This window comes from Balaenoptera ricei, chromosome 9 (genome assembly GCF_028023285.1).
Source record: "Balaenoptera ricei isolate mBalRic1 chromosome 9, mBalRic1.hap2, whole genome shotgun sequence".
In the NCBI taxonomy this organism is placed as follows: domain Eukaryota; kingdom Metazoa; phylum Chordata; class Mammalia; order Artiodactyla; family Balaenopteridae; genus Balaenoptera; species Balaenoptera ricei.
In genome coordinates this window covers 28,150,217-28,162,296 of record NC_082647.1, presented here as the reverse complement: position 1 = coordinate 28,162,296, position 12,080 = coordinate 28,150,217, and the positions used below count along the sequence as shown (strand labels likewise).

The window sequence follows — 12,080 nt, the reverse complement described above, 5'->3', positions numbered from 1 at the left end:
GTTCCTGATTGACATATACACATTACTATATATAAAATAGATAACTAATAAGGACTTCCTACTGTAGAGCACAGGGAACTCTGATCAGTACTCTCTAATGACCTATATGGGAAAAGAATCTACAGAAGAGTGGATATATGTGTATGTATAACTGATTCACTTTGCTATACAGCAGAAACTAACACAACATTGTAATCAATTATACTCTAATAAAAATTAAAAAAAAGAAATTACTGATCCCTGATATTTTTGAAAAAATGAAGCATAAGAAGCCTTCTAGCAGTATATGTTTTAAAAGCATTTTTTAAATTATGAAATATTAAGAACATATGGAAAATTATATAATAAACACATTCGTACACATATTTTAAAATGCTGATATTTTGCCACATTTGCTTGAATTTTTTAAAATTAAATAAAACATTCAAGATTTATATACACCACTCCACTTCCTTCTCCTCTGAAATCCTGAAAGTCAACCACTATCTAGGATGTGTATCCTTTCTATCCATGCTTTTGTGATTTTACTACATGTAGCCATTAATGCATTAATAAACATCATGTGGTTTTGAGATTAAATAAGATTTCCTGTATATGTGATTTTTCAGCTTGCTTTTTCACTCAATGTTTTATCTATTTCAAATGCATTCATGTTGATACATGAAGGCCTACTGTTAATTTGTTTTAAATGGATATAGCATTTCTTTTTACAAATACATTAGAATTCATTTGTCCGTTTTTCTACTGATGGCTGTTTATGGGCTACGAACATCTTTGTACTTAGTTCCAAAGTGAATATAGGAAAGAGATTTTCTAAGCTAGTGTATAAAAGTAGTTATCAAAATTTCTGAGTGGAAAGTATGCAAGATGGTTGTATCAGTTTATACAGTATTAGCACCAACAATGTGAGAAAGCTCCGTTTCACCAACCATTGGCATATTGGACTAATTTATTTATTTGACAATCTGATAGTATGGAAAGTTCTTCTTAATTTGCATTTGCTTGAATACCACTGAAGTGTTTTTTTCATGGTTATTGAACATAATTGTTTCTCTCCTGCAAATTACCTTATTTATAGTCTCTTTCCATCTTTCTGTTCAGTTGTTTGTGTACTCAGTTTAAAGTTCACAGTTTATTATATCTTGAGTTTTTAAAATTTGATTTTTTTTAAATTTCAGAGACTTTATTTTTCATTTCCAAGACTTCTAACTAGTCTTTTTTTAAAATATTCACCTGCTCTTGCTTTATATTTCTTTAAAAAAAAATGAGGATTAATAGATACACAAAAAACTGCACATATATATTGTATACAATTTGCTGAGTTTTGGACATATGCGTATACCTGTGTAACTATCACCACGATTAAGGTAACAAACATATCCATCATGTCCAAAAGTTTCCTCAGGCCCCATTCTGGGTTTTGTTTGTTTTTGTTTTGTGTGTGTGTGTGTGTGTGTGTGTGTGTGAAAAACACTTAACTTGAGATCTACCCTCTTAAAAATTTTAAGTGCACAATACAATATTGTTAACTATGGTTACTCTGATGTGCAGCAGATTTCTAGGACTTACTCATCTTACATAACTGAAACTTTTACCTGTTGAACAACTCCCCATTTCTCCCTCCACCCAACTTTTGGCAACCACCATTCTACTCTCTACTTTTATGAGTGTGACTATTTTAGATACTTCATAAAAGTGGAATCATGCAGTATTTTTCCTTCTATCACTGGCTTATTTCTCAGCATAATGTCCTCCATGTTGTCGCAGATGACATGATTTCCTTCTTTTTCTTTAAGGCCGAATAATATTCTGTTGTCTATAGATACCACACTTTTCTTTATCGATTCATTCATTGATGGACATTTAGGTTGTTTCCATATTTTGGCTATTGTGAATAATGCTGCAGTAAACATGGGAGTACAAATACTTCTTCAAGATCCTGATTTCAATTCTTCTGGCTATATACCTATAAGTGAGACTGCTGCATCATACTTATGGTAGTTCCATTTTTAAATTTTTGAGAAACCTCCATACTGTTTTCCATAGTGACTGCATCATTTCATTATTCCCACCAACAGTATACCATGGTACCAATTTCTCCACATCATCACCAACACTTATCTTTTTAAAAAAAAATAAAAGCCATCCTAATAGGTGTGAGGTGATAATTCACTGTGGCTTTGATTTGCATTTCCCTGATGATTAGTGATATTGAGTACCTTTTCATATGTCTGTTGGTCATTTGTATATCATCTTTCGAAAAATGTCCATTCAAGTCCTTTGCCTATTGTGTATTTTTGGTACCCTGGTCAAAGATCAGTTGACTACATACACATGGGTTTATTTCTGATTTCTCTATTCTGTTTCATTGGTCTATATGTCTGTCTTTATGCCAGTATGATACTGTTTAATTACTGTAGTTTTGTAATGTATTTTGAAGTCAGGAAGTGTGATGCCTCAAGCTTCATTCTGTTTGCTCAGATACCTTTGGTTATTCAAGGTCTTTGTGGTTCCATATGAATTTTAAGATTGTTTTATCTATTTCTGTAAAAAATGTCATAGGAATTTTGATGGGGATAGCACTGAATTTGTAGATTGCTTTGGGTAGATGGACATTTTAGCAATATTCAGTCTTCCAATCCATGAACATGAGATGTCTTTCTATTTATGTGTGTTTCCTTTAATTTCTTTCATCAATGTTTTATAGTTTTATAGTTTTCAGAAGGTGAAACTCCTGGTTAAGTTTATTCCTAAGTATTTTTTTCTTTTAGATGCTATTGTAAATGGGATTATTTAAAAATTTTTCTTTTCTCATAGTTGTTAGTGTGTAGAAAACAACTGATTTCTTGCATTGATTTTGTATCCTTCAACTTTACTGAATTTGTTTATTATAACAGTTTTTTGTAGAGTATTTACAGTTTTCTACACATAAGATCATTTTACTTCTCCCTTTCCAATTTAATGCCTTTTATTTCTTTTTCTTGCCTAATTGCTCTGGTTAGGACTTCTAATGCTGTATTAAATAGAAGTGGTGAGAGTGGGCATCCTTGTCTTATTTCTAATCCTAGAGGAAAAGCTTTCAGTTTTTCACCATTGAGTATGATGTTAAATACTCAGGGCTTGTCATATACATCCTTTATTATGTTGAGGTTCATTCCTTCTATACTTAATTTGTTGAGAGTTTTTCATCATAAAAGGATGTTGAATTTTGTCAGTGATTTGTCTGCATCTATTGAGATGATTATGTGATTTAAAAAAATCCTTCATTCTGTTAATGTGATACATCACATTAACTGTTTTGTGTATATTGAATCATCCTTGTATCCCAGGGATAAATCCCATTTGGTCATGTTGTATGATCCTTTTAACGTGCTAATGAGTTTGGTTGGCTAGTATTTTGTTGAGGAGCCTGTGATTTCCTTTCATGGTATTGTCTCTTTGCCTGACTTTGGTATGAGGATAATGTTGGCCTCATAAAATCAGTTTGGAAGTGTTCGCTCCTCTTCAATTTTTTGGAACAGTTTTAAAAGGATTGGCATTAATTCTTTTAAAATATATTTGGTAGAATTTACCAGTGAAGCCCTGGTCCTGGCCTGTCTTTGTTAGGAAGTTTTTGATTACTGATTCAAGCACCTCACACTCATTATTGGTCTGTTCAGGTTTTCTGTTTCTTTATGATTCAGTCTTCATAGGTTGTATGTTTCTAGGAACTTATCCACTTTTAGGTTATTTAATATGTTGGTGTGTAATTGCATATTGCAATACAATATTGTAATATTGTATATTTCTATATTAAAAATAATTTGTCATCTATTGTGGATTTTCCCCCTTTCCTCATCTATTGATTTCCCTGTTATTTTCATTTTATGTGGAGTGTTTTCGTCTCTGTGTTGATTTCATTGTCAGACTTTCTTGGTTGTCTTATTGCCTTTTGAAATTGTATTTCCAGATTTACCCTGTATGGTAGTTGTTTTGTTTTTGTGTTTTTCTTTCTGTACTCATTATTCACCATCTAGAAGTTTTACAGTTGCCTCCAGCCAGTCCCTAGCTCATAGTCCAGAATGTGCCTTATCTTGTCAGCCTGAGGTCCTGTCCTCCCAGGACAATGCAAATCCTGCCATCTAGCTGGATCAGGAAGCTTGGATCAGCCCTGCCTGGGAGGCTGGGCAGAATCTGCTTCCTCTGAATGCCACCACAGACAGTGGTCAGTCTAGCTTTTTTTTGGGCCTGTCATAGTTGCCAAGAAAACCACTCTCCAGCCCTTAGTTTGTGGCACTAAAATTAACTCTGACCCTAGAATGATGTGGGAGCACTTTAGACCACAGGTTCTCACATTTGCTCTGCTTGTGTGCTTTTCTGACCCATTCTGGTCTACAGAGATGTTTATTAGCTTTGTGTTTATGGTGGAGAAAGGGATGAGGGAGGTCTTAATTGTACAAACTTCATCTAGACTGCTAATCACAGGCTTTAAAGATAGGAAATCTTATTTAAAAGGTGAAGATATTTGCCAAATAAATAGGCAAATCTGTTTTTCTGACTTATGACTAAGTAAGAGGAGGGGAGAATAACATTTGTGAATGCCTGCGACATGCCATGCCAGATATAATACTTGTTTTATGTAGTCCTTACCAAAATTCTGTAAAGTAGGTATGGTAATTCCATGTTGAACTTAGGATCAATAATCATATTGCTAGTATGTAGTAGAGTTCAATCCAAGTATATCCATGAGAGCACATCTTATTTCATTTACTGCCTTATTCCCAGCACTTAAACCAATGCCTGGCATATAGTAAGTGCCCAGTAATATTTATTAAATGAATGAAGCTTTTTTCCCTCGGTGTCTTTTCTACAGCTGTTTTTATTCATATATCTTGAGCCCTATATAAAACAATCACTCTACTAGGCATAAATTCTTTAGCCTAGGAATCTCTTTTCTTTGCCTTGTTCTCTTTTCTGTTTTCTCTTCTACTTGCCTGGCACTGGATGTTTTGACACTCATCCCGGTGGATGAATTGTCTCTCTAGTTCTCCTGAGGGTCTCGCCTCTCTTGCTAATAAGCTGGAATTGGAACTAAAACTTTTACTTGCATAGGTCACTTCCCAGTAGCTGCCACTCTCCCACTTCCCCATTTTACAATATTAGTCATATGTTGTCTTAACCGCCCCAAGTAAGTGCAGCCAGGAACTTGCTACCGAGGCAATAAAGGCAAATGACCCTATGACTAGGCAATGTGGATAATGACTCCCCCCCCCACTGAAGTTCTGAGTGACAAATTATCTTGGGAAATGTGGCTGATTATATTTAAAAATCACCTTGGTTCTCTTTGAAATTATAGTTCCGGATGGAATTGAAATATAAATTAGGCTTTAAAATATAGTTTTTTTCACCTCTTCTCCCCCTTTTTAATGACACACTGACTGATATTATGGAATAATTTCACTGATGAATTAGTACATATGTGGGTACGATCTCTCAGCACAGCTTGAGAAAAGCAGGACCAATCACAGGCCTCACTCACTGCAATTGATTTTCGAAAAAGAACGCAAAGCAATTAAGACAGGAGAAAAGTAATGCATTCTAAATCTGTGTGCTACAAGAAAAACACTATTATTATTTGCCAGAACCCTTAAAGGGCTTTGTATGGTTCGTGACACACCTACCCCTACTGCTGCAGGAAATTCTCAAGACTCAATCCATATTAACTGCAAAGCTTAAAGTGACTCCATCTTGGAAGATGGAGAGTAAGAAGCTCAACTACAAAGTCAAGGAAAAATAATTAGCATTTCTAGTTAGTTTTCAGCCCAAAATGGGTAGCAGGGAAAGGCAATTGGTGGCTCCACTGTCAGTTACAAAGGAATTTTTAACTCCTTTTCATCTAACTTCTGAAAACAATTAGCAATGGAGACATGCTGTATTCACACCCATGCACACAGTGGAACTGAACATAGCCATAGAGATCATCTTGTTCTCCAGTCTGACAATGCACCAGGGTGTGATAAAAATTCAGGCCATGGATTAACTGCTTCCGAATCATGATGAGTCTTTTAAATGTGCAGCATCCTGGACTTCACATCCGTAAGTACCTCAGGTGAATCTGGGGCAGCCAATCCACAGATAACATTGAAAACTCTTTTAAGAGTCTTGTTCATTTTACAGATGAGGACATGGGCCAGAGGGTAGCATGACAGAATCACTTGGGGAGTTTTTCAGAATATGCTAGATAAATTGGGACAGCCTAGGTTATGCTGTGGCAAACCCCCCTAAATCTCAGCAGCATAAAACAACCAAAGTTTATATCTTGCTCACATTATTTGGTCATCAGGGGTCGTGGTTGCTCTGTAATCCAGGCAGTGGGAAACCTCATCTCAACAGTGTGTTTTGTAATTACAAATGCAGGAACAATGGTGCACGAGGTTTTCAAAATCTGATATAAATGCCATTAAGGAAGCAATAGCATCGATGGGCTTGGGAGCCAGACAGCTTGTCTTTAAATCCTCCCACTCCCCTGAGAGGCTGTGTGACCTTGGGCAAATTGCTTAACCTCTTTGAGCGTCTGTTTGCTCATCTGTAAAATGGGGATAATATTGACTATTCTAATGGTTGTTAGGAGGCTGACAGTAGACATTCACATATACTATTGTTACCAACCAAGGTATAAATATGTATCATGAAAGGAAAAGAAGAGCTTCATGGAAGAGACACACTCCTGTTACACCTACATTCTTGTTCTGTCCCTTAGTCGCTCTCTACACTCTATTTGAAGTTCTTTCCTTTCATCGTTTCCTTTTTCCTGTATCCTATCCCTCCTACAAGATCTAGCTTAGGTACCATATCCTTCTGCCGCAAGAGGTCCTTAAATCCATCCGTTCAGCACAGTTATAACTATCTAACTGTGTGACAGGCACTGTGCTTGGGCCGGAGGAAACAAGTTAAACATGTTCTGTGTTCTTGAGGTATCTGCAGTTTAGAGGGGGAGGCAAAGATAAAGGCAAAATGGAATACAGACTACGATGGAGGCCGATGTGTCCATGACTGTGCAATGAGAGCATGGAGGAGGATTCTGTTTGTATCACAGCCCAAGCTGCCTTTCCCGAGAAGGACAGGGCGAGAGGAGTGGGCGTTCCTGCATGTTCCATGCAGCACGTGCAGAGAAAGAGAGGGAAGAACAATCATGGGTCTCCTAGGGCGGCAGATAGTGAAATATTTGCTCCCATGGGAAATGTGAATGCAGTGCGGGAGATAGGTATTGGGGGCTTTGGGGAGGGCTGTTAGGAGGAATAAATGGCAAAATCCCAAAGATCCATCAGTATATACATGTTTGGTTTAGATATTTTCCCCCTGTCTGCAAAAGGGAGCCATGGAAGATGTCTGACCAGTGGTACAATAGGACAAGGTTGACATTTTAAAAATAGTTCTCCGGCAGGAGACTCTGGGGGGAAGAGTGTGAAAATGGTCTATGAAAGAGAGAGGAAAAGACAGGCTTGAGGAGAGCAGTGCCAGCAGGAATGGAGATGAAGACACAAATGGGAAGCGGGTGGATTCAGGAGGTAAAGCAACATAGACTGAGGGATGAGGGCTTAGGAATATCTGAGGGATCTGACATGACACACAGATTTCAGACCTGGAAACGGGGTAGCAGATTCTCTGAGACAGGGAAAATAGAAGGAGTAGCAGGTTGTGGGCAAGTGCGATGTGTGTGGTTGGGGGGATGGAGGGGCTGAAGAATGATGAATCCCTAGAGGTATGTTCACCTTTTAATTACACGTCTATAACACAAATCATTTGTTTCCATCATTTGGCATGGATTTATATACAACCTTATTTTGTGATGAATGTTGGCTGTGGTATATATTGACTTTTCAGCAATTGTGCAAGCTACTTGAAAGCAGAAACATTAAACTGCGTAATATGCCACTGTTCACTGAGCACAGTACTTTGGGCCTAGCAAGTTCTCATCAAATATTCATGAAATAAATATATATCACATTTGGATTTTCTGGTTTTGTTCATCTCCTACCACATTAATTAGCATGATTCCATGCTTTCTTTTTCTTGCCCTCCATCATTCTGATGCTCTTTTGTATCTAAAATGTTCACTTTCTTGGAGTTTATAGCATTTCCCCCCTTTATCTTAAATCTCTACAGCAGTTTAGACCAACATTAAAAACAATATCAACTGTTTCATTACTTGATTTGCCCCTTTAAAAGTTCCTTATGTTTTCTCAGAATTCTGCCCTCCCTCTTCTCTCACTTGTGGTCTTTTTAAATTTTCTCCCACTCATTTTCCTTTCCTTTGTCAGACTTCTCAACCTACCACTTTCCCCCTTCCATCAGAGCCTTTATCCCTTTAAGGTTTACATTTCTTTACAAGAGCTCTCTTTCTGCCATCTGTTTAGTTTTTCTAGATGGAGCACCGTAAGACTCTCATTATGTATCATTTCTTTTACTTATTATAATTTCTATTATAACTTTGAAGTTTACGATGCATCAGATGCATAGATTGGGAAGGAAACAGAAGCAGCCCACGACAGGTGGCCCTCCCAGCTGTGTTTCCTCCATCCCTAACCTGGGGCCGGTCCAGCGCCCTAAGGCTCTCTGCTCGGCTGACTCTTCCCCTCTCCTCTCTTCAAGTTTCTCCTGGTGTAAAATATTTTCCAGAGAAATCCTGAAGTATCTGACAGAAACCTGAAATCTGGTCTCGGATTTACAACCAGTCAACTAGGGAATGCTGCTCAGTATCCGTGTGGCTGTTTTCCTGTCTCCTTAACTGAAAAAAAAAAAAAAAAAAAAGGTCCGTAATGAATGGGTAAATTAGATGGAGTGACACACCTGGAAGGATGCTCTCTACAAACAGAAAATATTATTGTTCAGTTTTCTCCTCTTAAAACTCCTCAAACAAACCTGGCCTTCTTTTTATCATTTTGTTCCATCAAAAGAAATACAAAGAAAAGCCAAGAAACTAGAAAAATAAGTAAAGAAATAGTACGGAGTTCTGAGAAGTAAAATTAACAAGCTGCTAGAGATAGTCATAAAAGAACAAAGTTGCACTGTGGATATCACTGGGACTACGGCATGTAGCCTAGGCCAATTTTAACAGGTTTTTATCTGGGAATATTTAAGATATTCCCTCTCCAAAAAGAAAAATACAGTGCAATTATTAATTTTACTCAAATATTTACATAAATATCAATTGCACTACAGGCTTGTTTTACTGACCACTAACTACTAATTGGGAAAGGGCTAGGACTACCCTTATACTTATGTGATGATTAAAAAGACAGTATTTTTGATGTTTCAGTGTAAAGCAATAAGAAAATACAATTCCTTTAGTAAAGTGACATTTACACCAATGTGTTAGGAGTATACTTATTACCCTCGGAAGCTATAAAGACACAGATATTCAGTTGTGGTTGAGATCACTGGCTCTAAAGTCAGACAGATGTTGATTGGAAACATCTGTAGAGCCACATTTTGGTAAGCTATTTGCATGTTTCTATCTCCATTTCTAATCTGCAAAATTTGACCAATTACAATACCTAATGCATAAGGATTCAATTTGAGCTTCTGTTTGACTTATGCTCATAGGCTTCTGGGGTGATATCAGTACATATTTTCTTTCGCTATAAAATATTATTTCCATGAAAACACTGAAATACACAGTTCCAAGGTCTCTTCCAACTAGAAGATTTTAAGATGCCCACTAAATGCCATGACTCATGGTAAACATTTGGGCACAGGTGTGAAGGGAAGGGGCACCATATCTTGACAAGCTGATAATACAAGCTTGTATAGCTGGGACTCTGGGACATTCAGCAAATGACACACGAGACCGCTGCTCCAGTTCTCATAGGTCCGCCCCCAGTGGTCAGAATCACTGCAATTTTCTACCTTAAAGACATCGAGTTGCATGAGGTCAATTGAGGAAATGGCAAAGATGCACCTCTTCTCTGGTCTGACCTGTCTAAAGCATTATTGTAAAGAGTTATGCCTGAGTTGTTGATAAATGATTATCAAGCCACACTTTATGTGACTCTTCAAAATAGAGGGTAAATCTTCAAAAGTACAAAATATAGAAAAGAGTAAAACAAAACCACTGTTAAATCATGAATTCTGAGTTCTGACAGAACCTGAGTTCAAATCCAGTTTCAATAGCATCTGTGTGGCCTTTGTTGGGTCACATGTCTGCAAAGCGAAGCCCTTCCCCTCCCTTTTGAACATTACATTGTAAAGCCACTTAGGGGCTCTCATCATTGATGCTACATTTTTGAATTAAGGTAAAATTAAGGTAAGGGTTAAGGCTGGTCTATAGAAACAACTCAGTAATCAGAAGGAAAATGAAAAAAAATCAGCCAATAACTTATTGTTTGTTGGTTCTACATCATGTAGATTCACTGTGTTTTTATAAAGCAAAATTGACTTTGTTTTGCTTGACTATTACTGTGGGTTTGGAAGCAAGCATAGGGTTCTCCAGTTTGGTAACATGAAAGTTACAATAAATTGATTTGCATTCATGTCAAAGTAAGCCTCTACCTAACTTTTAAACACTCCAAAGACCCACATCCTCTGAAACAAAGTTTTGCTCTCCTTGTAAGCAAAAGTTAAAATAATATTCTTTGGGTTTGATTAGCGGTTGATTGAATGGTTAAGTATCCATTTAGAGTAAACAAAAAATGAAATCATGTTACTGTACTAGAAAAAAATCCTCCCATTAACATTAATTGAGTTTTAACAAATGAGTTGATTAGAGGGAAAGGAAAGAGGAACACAGTTTGTCAAATGCAACTTGTTGCCAGGTTTCCCCACAGACCTAATGTACACTTTCTGGTTAATGACTCATGCACAGAGAACGTTGCTTTTTATTAATTTAACTGTTCTTCCTTTTCAAAGAGTTTATATTCACTTCCTCTGAAAATTATGGAAGATACTCAAAGTGTCATATGCGTATATGTCAAAGGAGCAGCACAGATGATACGCAGTCATGGCCAGCGTTTGTCTTGACTAGTTTAACTTATTTTCTCTGCCATAAGTAAGGACTTATGCTGAGACTAACCCAGAAAAATTAAAGTAGAGCAGGGGTCCAGGTATGAATCAGGATGTACTCATGGTAGGAGTCAGCCAGGTCTGGGGCACAGGTAGGACCAGGGGAACTGGAAGAAGGCCGTCCTGCACACTAGATGGAGTGACGAGTCTTCGAAGCAGGTGGCGGTGGGCATTCTGATGAAATCCCTATGTCTGTGATTCACATTGGTCCTCTAGTGGCTGCCAGAGACTCATAGAAGAGTCCTCAGAACTAGCTGGGGTGGGAGGGGCAGGGCGAACAGGGGAGGATTAGTCACAAAGAATTTGCAAAACAAAACCAACCAAACCAAAGACCATGGAGTGTGCCTGCTGTTTTCACTAGACATTCTCTAAAACTTTGGGGGTTCAGAACAATATTTGATGAAAAGTGGGAGAGAGTTCTTCCCTCCCTCCTCGGGGCACTGTGAGACCTCCGTTGCCCCTCCTGCTCCTGAGGGAGACACCTCACAGCTGTGGGCGGCAGAGGCCAGATCCCTTGCCGGCTTTGCAGGTAGAGGAGGCCTAGACAGAGTCAAAAAAGACTTTTCAGTAGCTGACACGACTTTCCTTCAGACAGTGGCAGACTTCTGAGGGAGGCTGGAGTATTATAATTACTGCAATTCTATTTTTACCCAGACTAGTATAACCTTGGTTAATGCTTGTGAGAGAAGAACATCAGAAAGGTTCTCTTCTACTCAGAGAAAAGGCATCATGGGGTGGCGGGAATTGCACAGCTGTGGGATCAGCAGATTTGGGGAGATTCTCACTAGCCCACTTACTGTGTGCCAGCCACAGCTCCAAATAAGTGCTAAATGAGTGCTTATTTATTTAATCCTCACAACAAGCCCGTTACTCTCTCAGTCTTACATATGAGACAGTGGAAGCACAGAGAGGTCAATTAATTTGTCCAGGTCACACAGCTTCTAAGTGGAAACCTGGGACCTAAAGCAGAGAGCCTGACTCTGGTGACTCTCTTCTTACCACCAAGAGACACTCATTGTGCCTGGCGTAGAGAAGGTGCT

At 38.0% G+C, this 12,080-nt stretch overlaps 1 protein-coding gene across 2 annotated transcripts in view; it reads right to left on the bottom strand.

Annotated features, from left to right (window-relative positions):
• Positions 1 to 12,080, bottom strand: part of SLC13A1 (solute carrier family 13 member 1) — a 208,408-nt gene that overhangs the window by 61,372 nt on the left and 134,956 nt on the right. The gene's annotated exons all lie outside the window — the stretch shown is intronic.